Raw genomic sequence first — 10,166 nt, forward strand, 5'->3', positions numbered from 1 at the left:
ACCAGAAATACACACCGAGAGGACACCTTGATCTGCGTTTCTCTTACATTTGGCACAGTTAAAAGACTAGGGATAGTTTTGCAGTATTTCTGTTTTAAGCTTGACTGAATACTGGCTGGGGTAAAATTAATTTATTCAAAAGCACACACATCTGTAAATTCCTCTGCAGGGTTTCGGATGGGCTGCTTGCCATTTTTAGTACTTTCAACTTCATTTCATACCAAACAGGAAATATTTTTTCTTCCCAACCAGTCAAACTCACCAATGCACCTGCAGCCTCCCAGGCTGCGCAAGGCGGGTCCCAAAAACTGAAGTTTACACTTCTGCATGGAGGTTTTGTCTTTCTGCTAAAGGGCAGGGAATTTACTGCTTCAGGTGTTATGTCCTGAGATATGACATTTATCTTAGTGCATTTCATAAGAATTTTAAAGCTGTAAATGATTTTTTAAAGGCACATACATAGGACTGTATGGTATTTTTAAACACCCCGTCCAGGCAAATTTCCAAACACGGCTTTTAGCAATGAGCATAGTAGACTGTAGTTCCTTTATTTGCGTACTTATAGTGACAGCAGCCTCAGCCAGCTGTTTGCTGCAATCATTAATTCACAGCTCGCGATGCAGTATCCTTACTTACTGATCCAATAAGCTCTGCCAATATACAAACTCCTTTATATCATCCAGTAAAACTCTCCACGATCACTCCTGACCTCGCAGGCAAAGTACCTCGTATTCAAAACAAATTACTAGCATGCAAGCCCTTCTTGGGGAAATCTGCTGTTCAATCTACCATAATTACATTTCACCTACCAGGAATATTATCAGCAGTGCCCACAGGTTATGATGATCTCACAGAATCAATCACAGAATCAATCAGGTTGGAAGAGACCTCAGGGATCATCGAGTCCAACCGTTGCCCTGACACCACCCTGTCAACTAGACCATGACACTAAGTGCCATGTCCAGTCTTTTCTTAAACACATCCAGAGATGGTGACTCCACCACCTCCCTGGGCAGCCCATTCCAATGTCTAATGACCCTTTCTGAGAAGAAATGATTCCTAATGTCTAACCTGAATCTCCCCTGGTGAAGCTTGAGGCTGTGTCCTCTTGTCCTATCGCTAGTTGCCTGGGAGAAGAGGCCGACTCCCACTTCACTACAACCTCCCTTCAGGTAGTTGTAGATTGCAATAAGGTCACCTCGGAGCCTCCTCTTCTCCAGGCTAAACAACCCCAGCTCCCTCAGCCGTTCCTCGTAGGTCATACCCTCCAGACCCTTCACCAGCTTGGTCGCCCTCCTCTGGACTCGCTCCAACACCTCAACATCTTTCTTGAAGTGCGGGGCCCAGAACTGGACACAGTACTCAAGGTGCGGCCTCACCAGTGCCGAGTACAGAGGGACGATCACTTCCCTAGACCGGCTGGCTACACTATTCCTAATAGAGGCCAGGATGCCATTGGCCTTCTTGGCCACCTGGGCACACTGCTGGCTCATGTTTAGCCGGCTGTCGATCAGCGCACCCCCAGGTCTCTTTCCACTGGGCCGCTTTCTAACCACTCTTCCCCCAGCCTGTAGCGCTGCATGGGGTTGTTGTGGCTGAAGTGTAAGACCCGGCACTTGTTCTTGTTGAACCTCATACCGTTGGTCTCGGCCCATCTCTAGTTTTTGTGATCATATTTTCAATGACTGGATTCATAAACTGAGCCGTTTCCAGCCCCACCAGAATGCCAGGGTAGTACTTCCTTGGATGTCAAGATAAATGCCATGCAGTCTTTTAATTAGGATCTTCCTCTTTTCTTCAAAAATTACTGAAACAGAGCATCAGTGTTGCAGGTAATCTTTAAAATTCAGCTCACTGAACTGCAGCGTCTTGAAGAGATGTGGTACATCTCAAGTTTGTCCTAAAGTTTTTTCCAGGCGGAGAATCCAGCCAACACACAGACCTGCCCATCACAGATTTATGATGGAGATGAACCGGTTTTGAGCCTTTTCTCCCCTCCCTGCCTGCCAGCGGTGCCCTGGGGTAGCCATGCCACTGTCACAGGATGCCATCAGTCAGATGGTTTGTTGGTCTCCTTCTCTTCAGCCACCTAAATATGAATTAAGACTTTGCGTGCTCAAGTGGAAAGCAGTTTGTGCCTAGATACTGTCCATTTGGTTAGAAACTGGCTCAGCCTCCACCAAAGCCAGACCAGCGAGGTCAGGGATGAGCCTGAGGCTGGACCAAGACAGGAGGCTACAAAGGACCCCCCAGCAAGCACCAGCTCCCAGGGCCAGAGTGCCACCTTTCCAGAAAGAGAACTTTGGGATGGAGCTTATTAGAAAGCTTTTTTTTTCTTTTTCGGTTTTTTTTTTTTTTTTCCCTCCCAATGACTCCAGAGCCTCCCAGCAGTCACACGTAAATGTCTGCCCTCCCAAAGAGCATTGTCACTCAGTAACCTGAGAAAGCCCTGCCTCATAAGAAACTACAGGAAATACATTCACAAATAATTTCAGTGTGTGAAGAGTTTTAAACCCAGCTCCTTGCTCTGCCTGACTTGGAGCAGGGATTTGAAATGAGCTTTTTCACCTTTCAAACAATGATCTTATCCATCAGGCTAGGAAATTTTTGAGGTAGGTCTTCCTCATCTCCTGTTGAAATAGCTTCGTTTAGTATGAACAACTGCATCCATACTGGAGCAATGAGTAAAATCTGACATGAACTTAAACTTGCTTGTTTTTTTCTTTCAGAATCAATGCATAATTTTTCTATCCAAATAAAGCTGAAAAACATCAGCAAAATGGATGGACAACTCAGGATAAATTACATACCAGTGGGGAAGTCTCTCCTCTGATGAGGATACACTCACAGACACTTCAGGTCCACACCATGGATCATATTGCTTCAGGAACCCCAGTACAGTTTTGAAGATATTGAACATGTACGTGAGTCCCTCTCTAAAACCTAAGTGACTGGGCAATGAATCAACAGCATAAGGCATTTAAATTCTGGATTTAGGGAGACAAAGGTCTCATGCAAACCTAACCCAAAGTAGTCAGAATTCAGATTGCATCATCCTCCTTCTCCTTAGGTAGATCACCCTCCACAAAAGCTCCTCTGTTTTATTTATCAGCCAAAACAACAGCAGGTTTGAGAATGATGTACAAGTTTGGGGAGCACAGACCTGTGCTTAGTACCAGCAAAGGATGTCAGCCCACGTACATAGTCCATCACAGATCTCCTGTGCAACTGTAACTACATATTAAAAGCTATGATGGATTTACTTCCATGGCTCATTTTCACTGAGTGGGTGCAAAAAAAAAAATATCTAATTATGCTTTAAAATCTGAGCCCTGCCCACTGTGGGTCTCATTTTCCAACTGTAAATGCAAGCAGTATCTTCCAACTTCTTAATATATTTTGTGAGAATAAATACACTGAAGACTGATTAGCAGTCAGAAGATGCTCTAACTTGCTTAAGAGATTTTTTTCCTTGAGAAGCTAAATGAGCAAAAAAAAAATCTGCAAATTTGGAGACAAAACACACACTCCAATCTCAAACTCCATCAGGATAGACAATGAAATTATTTCTAACATAGAGGTATTTGCATTGTGCATTTGCACGTTTTTTAAATTTTTAGCGGTATAGAATGATTTGACCTTGGGACAAAGCTTGGATGTCATTTATCTACTGCGAACACAGTCACAAAACAGCACTGGTATTTTGTATTCCTCTGCACAGTCCATTTGTATTGCCTGCTGTGTTTCGAGATGGCAGCTAGTAAGAATTTTTCACTGGAGCTTGCAAGTCAAATGAGTCTCTAACAGCGTGATGGGAGGCAAACAAACATTAGAGGAAAGGTGGCGACAAGAGTTCTGCATGTCTTATATCTCTGGCTGGCTGCACACCTCCTGAGACAGCTCAGCTGGTTCTACCAAAATGCACTGGGATCATCTTGTTTCCCCAGAAGGCTGAAAGGACCAAGTATCTTCACACTACCTGCACCATGGAGAACAGAACTCCATCTCTGGTGTTCCCAAAACCACCATCTCAATGAACAGCTGTAAGCAGAAGCCATGAAAAACCTAGTCCAAAAAGGCTATGCAAATACCAGCACCCTCTTACCCTCTTTCTAAACGTGCTAATTATTTTCCCTTCCCTCCAAAGGGGTGATGACTAACAGGGTCTCTGCCTCTTCTAAGCTTTGGGGGAAGGAGTTAACATCTTCCTGAGGAGGAAGGACTGGCTCCACATTTCCACCCTGTGAGGACAGAGGAGTAAAACCTTACAGGTGCTGAGAGCTCTGCCTCCGGTCTCTTCTCTGTGGGAAGGATCAGCCCCTCCAAAAGTATGTGGAGTAATGGGGTAGTAAAGATTTCCTACTCCTGGCACAAGGGAATGCAGAAACTGCCAGTAGGCATCAAGACCAAGTGTTAAGCACTAAAACAAGTCTTTTGAACTGATCAGGGACTGCACAACCTGGCGACCACTCTTAGCTAACTGTGGCACTTGTGAGTGATCTATATATCCATATACACATATCTAGACAGGTAGGAGTGAGATACATTTCTCTGTGTATGTACATTTATAAAAAAATGTATTATAAAAAAATGTTTCACACTTAGATATGAAAATCAGAGAAAGGCAAATTTCTGCTGAAAGACAGAATTTAATTCTGAAACCATTAGTTTGGTGGGTTCTTTGTTTATGAAAATTACACGAATAAACTGTGATACGAAAAGTGCCAAGAGAGACGATTACTTATGGATCACAAGTACAGGTACCCCAAAAATAAAGAGATACTTGAATGGTTTTAAACCGAAAGAGGGTAGATTAGATTAGATATTAGGAAGAAATTCTTTACTGGGAGGGTAGTGAGACACTGGCACAGGTTGCCCAGAGAAGATGTGGATGCCCCTTCCCTGGCAGTGTTTAAGGCCAGGCTGGATGGGGCTTTGAGCAACCTTGTCTAGAGGAAAGGTGTCCCTGCCTGTGGCAGGGGGGTTGGAACTTGATGATCTTTAAGGTCTCTTCTAACCCAAACCATTCTGTGATTCTATGATTCTATGATCTGATGCCAAAAGACATTTATGCAGCTCCATAATACTCTTTTTCAGAAAGTTTCAGGCTTACAGGATGATCGCCTAGAAACCACCCTGATGCATCTCAACAGTATTTCCCAACAAGAAAAATATGCTATTTTCATAGACATTTATGGGAAGTCTTTTAAAAAGATTTTTGGATCAGAATGAGATACAATTGTATTCTTAAGTTTTCAAATTATAAAGACTGATTTCAGCATTTCAATGACCTAGCAGATGTAATCAACCACCTGAGCTCAGAGCTCTTACTGCTCTTATTCTTATACTGCCTCATGCACTTACAGGTTTGTTTCCACAGAAAACAGATTAATATTCTCTTATGTGAAAAAGATTGCTCATGCCAAATGAGTTACAGATTTGCAGAATCGCTGAGGTTGGAAAGGGCCTCTGGAGATCACCTACTCCAACCCCCCTGATAAAAGCAGGTCCAACTAGAGGGGGTTGCTCAGGGCCAGCGACACAGTTGCTCAGTGCCACAGTCCTGTCCCCAAAAGCGAAAGTCATGTTCTTCGAGCGCACCCTAGTGAAAATCCCGTTGAAGTCTTTTTTTTCTGGTTTAAAATCCTGCAAGTATCTATACCTAGCTATCAGTGGCTTGCTGCCTTGATGCTAGGGTCTGGATTTTTAAAAATGTATTTAGTAAAGAAAACAAGGAGAGGTAGATGCCTCCGTACCTTATGAAAATCCAATTAGGTAATTTACCTGTCTATGAATTACACTAAATTACTTTGTGCAGTGATACACTGAATGTGAATGACACAAGTCTTCACAAAAGTCTTGAAAAATCAGTCATTTCTCTTTTGAGAATTTTCCTTTCTGTATAGAGATGATGCTGTTGCTGTTATGGAAGAGGGTCCTGTTTCCATAAGTTAAAATCATAGAATCACAGAATATCTCAAGTTGGAAGGGATCCATAAAGATCATCCGGTCCAACTCCCTGCTCCTCACAGGACTACCTAAAACTAAACCACATGACTAAGAGCATCGTCCAGATGCTCCTTGAACTCTGACAGGCTTGGTGCCGTGATCCCTGCCCTGGGGAGCCTGTTCCAGTGACTGACCACCATCTCTGTGAAGAATCTTTTCATAAATGTCCAATCTGAACTTCCCCTGACAGCTTCATTCTGTTTCCTTGTGTCCTATCACTGGTCACCAGAGAGATCAGCACCTCCTCCTCCACTGCCTCCCTTGAGGAAGTTGTAGCCTGCAATGAGGTCACCCATCAGCCTTCTCCAAGCTGAACAAACCAAGTGACCTCAGACGCTCCTAGCAAGTCTGGCCCTCAAGGCCTTTCACCATATTGGTCACCCTCCTCTGGACACGCTCTAAGAGTCTGATGTCCTCCTTATATTGAGGCACCCAAAACTCCACACAATGCTTCAGGTGGGGCCACACAAGTGCAGTGTAGAGTGGGACAACCACCTCCCTCCACTGGCCAGCTATGCTGTGCTTGATGCACCCAAGGACACGGTTGGTCCTTTTGGCTGCCAGGGTACACTGCTGACTCATATTCAACTTGCCATCAACCCAAACCCCCAGATCTCTTTCCGCAGGGCTCCTCTCCAGTCTCTCATCCCCGAATTTGTACATATAACCACTCTCCCAGGTGGAGAATCCTGCACTTGCTCTTGTTCAATTTCATACGGTTGGTGATTGCCCAGCTCTCTAGTCTATCCAGATCTCTCTCTAAGGCCTCTCTACCCTCAAGGGAGCCTACAGCTCCTCCTAGTATAGTATCACTTGCAAACTTCATGTACATTTGATTCCTGCGTCCAGATCATTTATAAAAACATTAAAGAGCACTGGCCCTAAAACTGAGCCCTGGGGAACCCCACTGGTGACTGGCCGCCAGCCTGATGGAACCCCATTTACTGTAACTCTTTGAGCCTGACCTGTCAACCAGTTGCTCACCCAAAATATTATGGACTTGTCTACCTGTATGCTGGACATTTTGTCCAGAAGGATACTGTGAGAGATGGTATCAAAAGCTTTGCTAAAATCAAAAAAACCCCACATCTACTGGCTTTCCTCGGTCAACTAGTCTCCCTTCTTACCCTTCTTGAAAACTGGGACAACATTTGCCAGCTTCCAGTCAACTGGGACCTCTTGAGACTCCCAAGACCATTGAAAAATAATGGAGAGAGGTCCCACGATAACATCGGCCAGCTCTTTCAGTACCCTGGGATGAATCCCATCAGGCCCCATAGATTTATGCACATCCAGCTGCATCAGCAAGTCTCAAACAAGTCCAGGGTCAGCTGTGAGTTTATCATCCCTCCAGTCACAGTCTTCCAGCACAGGGCTCCGGAGGTCCCAGGGTCCACCATCGGTGCTGAAGACAGAGATGAGGAAGGCATTAAACGTCTCTGCTTTGTCTACGTCCCTATTTGTGAGGTGACCGACCTCATCAAGTAACAGCCCAACGTTATCTCTGATCCTCCTTTTGCTGTTAACATATTTTAAACAGCCCTTTTTGTTGTCCTTCACAGTGCTGGCCAACTTGAACTCTAATCAAACTTTGGCCACACGAATTTTCTCCCCACAGTGGCGAACAGCATCTCTGTAGTCCTCCCATGTTGCCTGTCCCTGCTTCCAATGTCCATACGTTCTTCATTTTGAAGTCTAGTATGTTCTCTACCTAATTTCACAATGCAAATTAATGTTTCTGACACCAAATACATAGGCAATGCTCTACTGTTAGCAGTAGGAGATTTAAGATAAAACCACTTATGCATCCTGGCTATGTCTTCTTGTGGCAAAGTAATTTTAAAGATATAGTTAAAAATAAATTTACAAAATACATATAGAAAGTATCCTAAGGATCTAAAAAGGTAAAAGGCTTCAGACTTGTAAAGGCCATAAATAATCTCACAGTAGCCACTTGCAGATGGTAGCATAATAATAAAGAGACCTTAATAAATGGTCCTGAAACCATTTCATCTGCAGGATAAACCTCTCTGAAGTGTTCAATTAAAAAGTACATAGCTAAGATACACTACAGTGAGGCACATAGATTTTTATTTACTACCACTATTAATTCTCTACTTTCAGGAGATATGATTTGTTATTCCTTTATAATTCTTTGAACTGCATTTGACTGTCAGGCTGTGACGTGCACTTGTGCACTTACCTGATATCTAATCTTTAGGCAAACTTAAACAACTATGGAATTTCTCATACCTGCATATGACTCTCCACTACTTAAATGAGTATCAGGAAAAAAATAAAAACCCACCAATTCTCAATCATTTTGTGCTACAACTGAACAAACTCCCTGTAATTGTCACCTGTTCCAAAGACCTGCACATGTGCCTGCACCGGTTTGGTTTTGCCGCTGAGTCCTGCAGGGCCAATACGTGCAACTGAACATCAACCCATTCTGACCAAGACACGTGGTATCCATATGGTACGACTCATGGTCCCCAGCTGTCAAAGCACAGCACATCCTCTAGTACTGGCCAGGCACAGAGCTATCTAGGTCAAGCAGTACTTAACCATCCCAAGCTTTGTCCTCAGCAAAGCGGTCACACGCTAGACAGCTAAGTCTGTCTTTTGATGCAGTTTTATAATGCTCATGAAGAGCTGTGCTTGAGCTAACTAACAGCAGCGGCTGGGATAACCCACGCGGGGATAACTGAGTGCTGGCAGTACACATCACTCAATTGTAATTACATTCTGCTCAAGATCACTTGGTAACACTTCCAAATCTACTGCTCAGTTCAAATAATGATATTTTTTTCATTTGGCTGTTACCTCCTTTAAGAAGGGTGTACCCCTTGTTTCTGATCAAACAGATGCAAATGGCCCAGTCAAGGGCACAAAGCCGAACAAAAAACACAGTCTTTCATCAAGCTAGCAAGCAGACAGCAATCACAGGGCCTAGCCTTGGCCCTGGCCCATTTTCTTCTCTTGAAAGTGTCAGTTATATGCTGGCTGAGTGTGCTGGTTAAACAGGTGTCTCCTCTTAACCCTTTCCTCCTATGTTACAGCCTGCTGTGCCTGTGGAGCTGATTGAATTAGCAGTTTGATCCTTTCCTCGTCAATGAAAGGTTTATGTATCTCAGCATCTATTCCTTCCCATTGCTACAGAATTGAAGGAAAACAATCTTGTATGATATGCATCGCTGTGTGAGTAAAATAGATGAGGTTGGTCACTGGAACAGGCTCCCCAGGACAGTGGTCATGGCCCTAAGCCTGTCAGAGTTCAAGGAGTGTCTGGACGACACTCTTATTCATGTGGTTTAGTTTTAAGTAGTCCTGTGAGGAGAAGGGAGTTGGACTCAATGATCCTTATGGGTCCCTTCCAACTTGAGATATTCTGCGACTCTGTGATAAGTACAGTGGTATACGACAAGTGTATCACAAGTCATATTGCCTTTCTGGCACAGTATGCACGAATTGGCTATTTCTTCCAATCAATAAATGACTTAAGACATTTAAAACAGACGCAAAACATTTATATTTTTCAGATTAATGTGAAATCTTACTCCTTGTTTTTAGTAACATGGGAGGGAGAAGCAGCAGAACAACAGAAACACTTACACAAAACCAATGTATTTTATTTATATCAAGTTAGTATTTCATTTTTAATAGTCACACAAAACAACTTCAGAGAATTGCACCTCTCATAGTTTCCCACGAGTTATCATGGCTACTGAAAATATAAAAAACATTTTAAACTTGTTTCAACCTGAAGCTCTTGCAGTTAATAGTTTTTGTAAAGTTCGGTCTCTGCTGTAACTGAACACCACTGTCACAAGCATCAAAAAGTTACAGGTACTTTCCATATTCAGTTAGTAATGTCAGATAAACCATCATGCAACAGTACAGCACTGCAAAAATATCTCAATAAATTTAGATTACAAAGATCGTATCTGAAATTTAGGACAGTGCTTGTACATACAAGCCTATAAACAAAATCTGTCAGCAAAATCAGTAAATGGCTAAATTATGTCAACAGCTGTATTAAATAATATTTAGTAGACTAATATACCATACCATATGAAAATAACTCTTTAGAAAGGTTATAGTGGATATATTCATTGAATACTTTTGTACTACAGCATTCATATTATGAATGGAAC

The sequence above is a fragment of the Nyctibius grandis genome, chromosome 2 (assembly GCF_013368605.1).
Source record: "Nyctibius grandis isolate bNycGra1 chromosome 2, bNycGra1.pri, whole genome shotgun sequence".
In the NCBI taxonomy this organism is placed as follows: domain Eukaryota; kingdom Metazoa; phylum Chordata; class Aves; order Nyctibiiformes; family Nyctibiidae; genus Nyctibius; species Nyctibius grandis.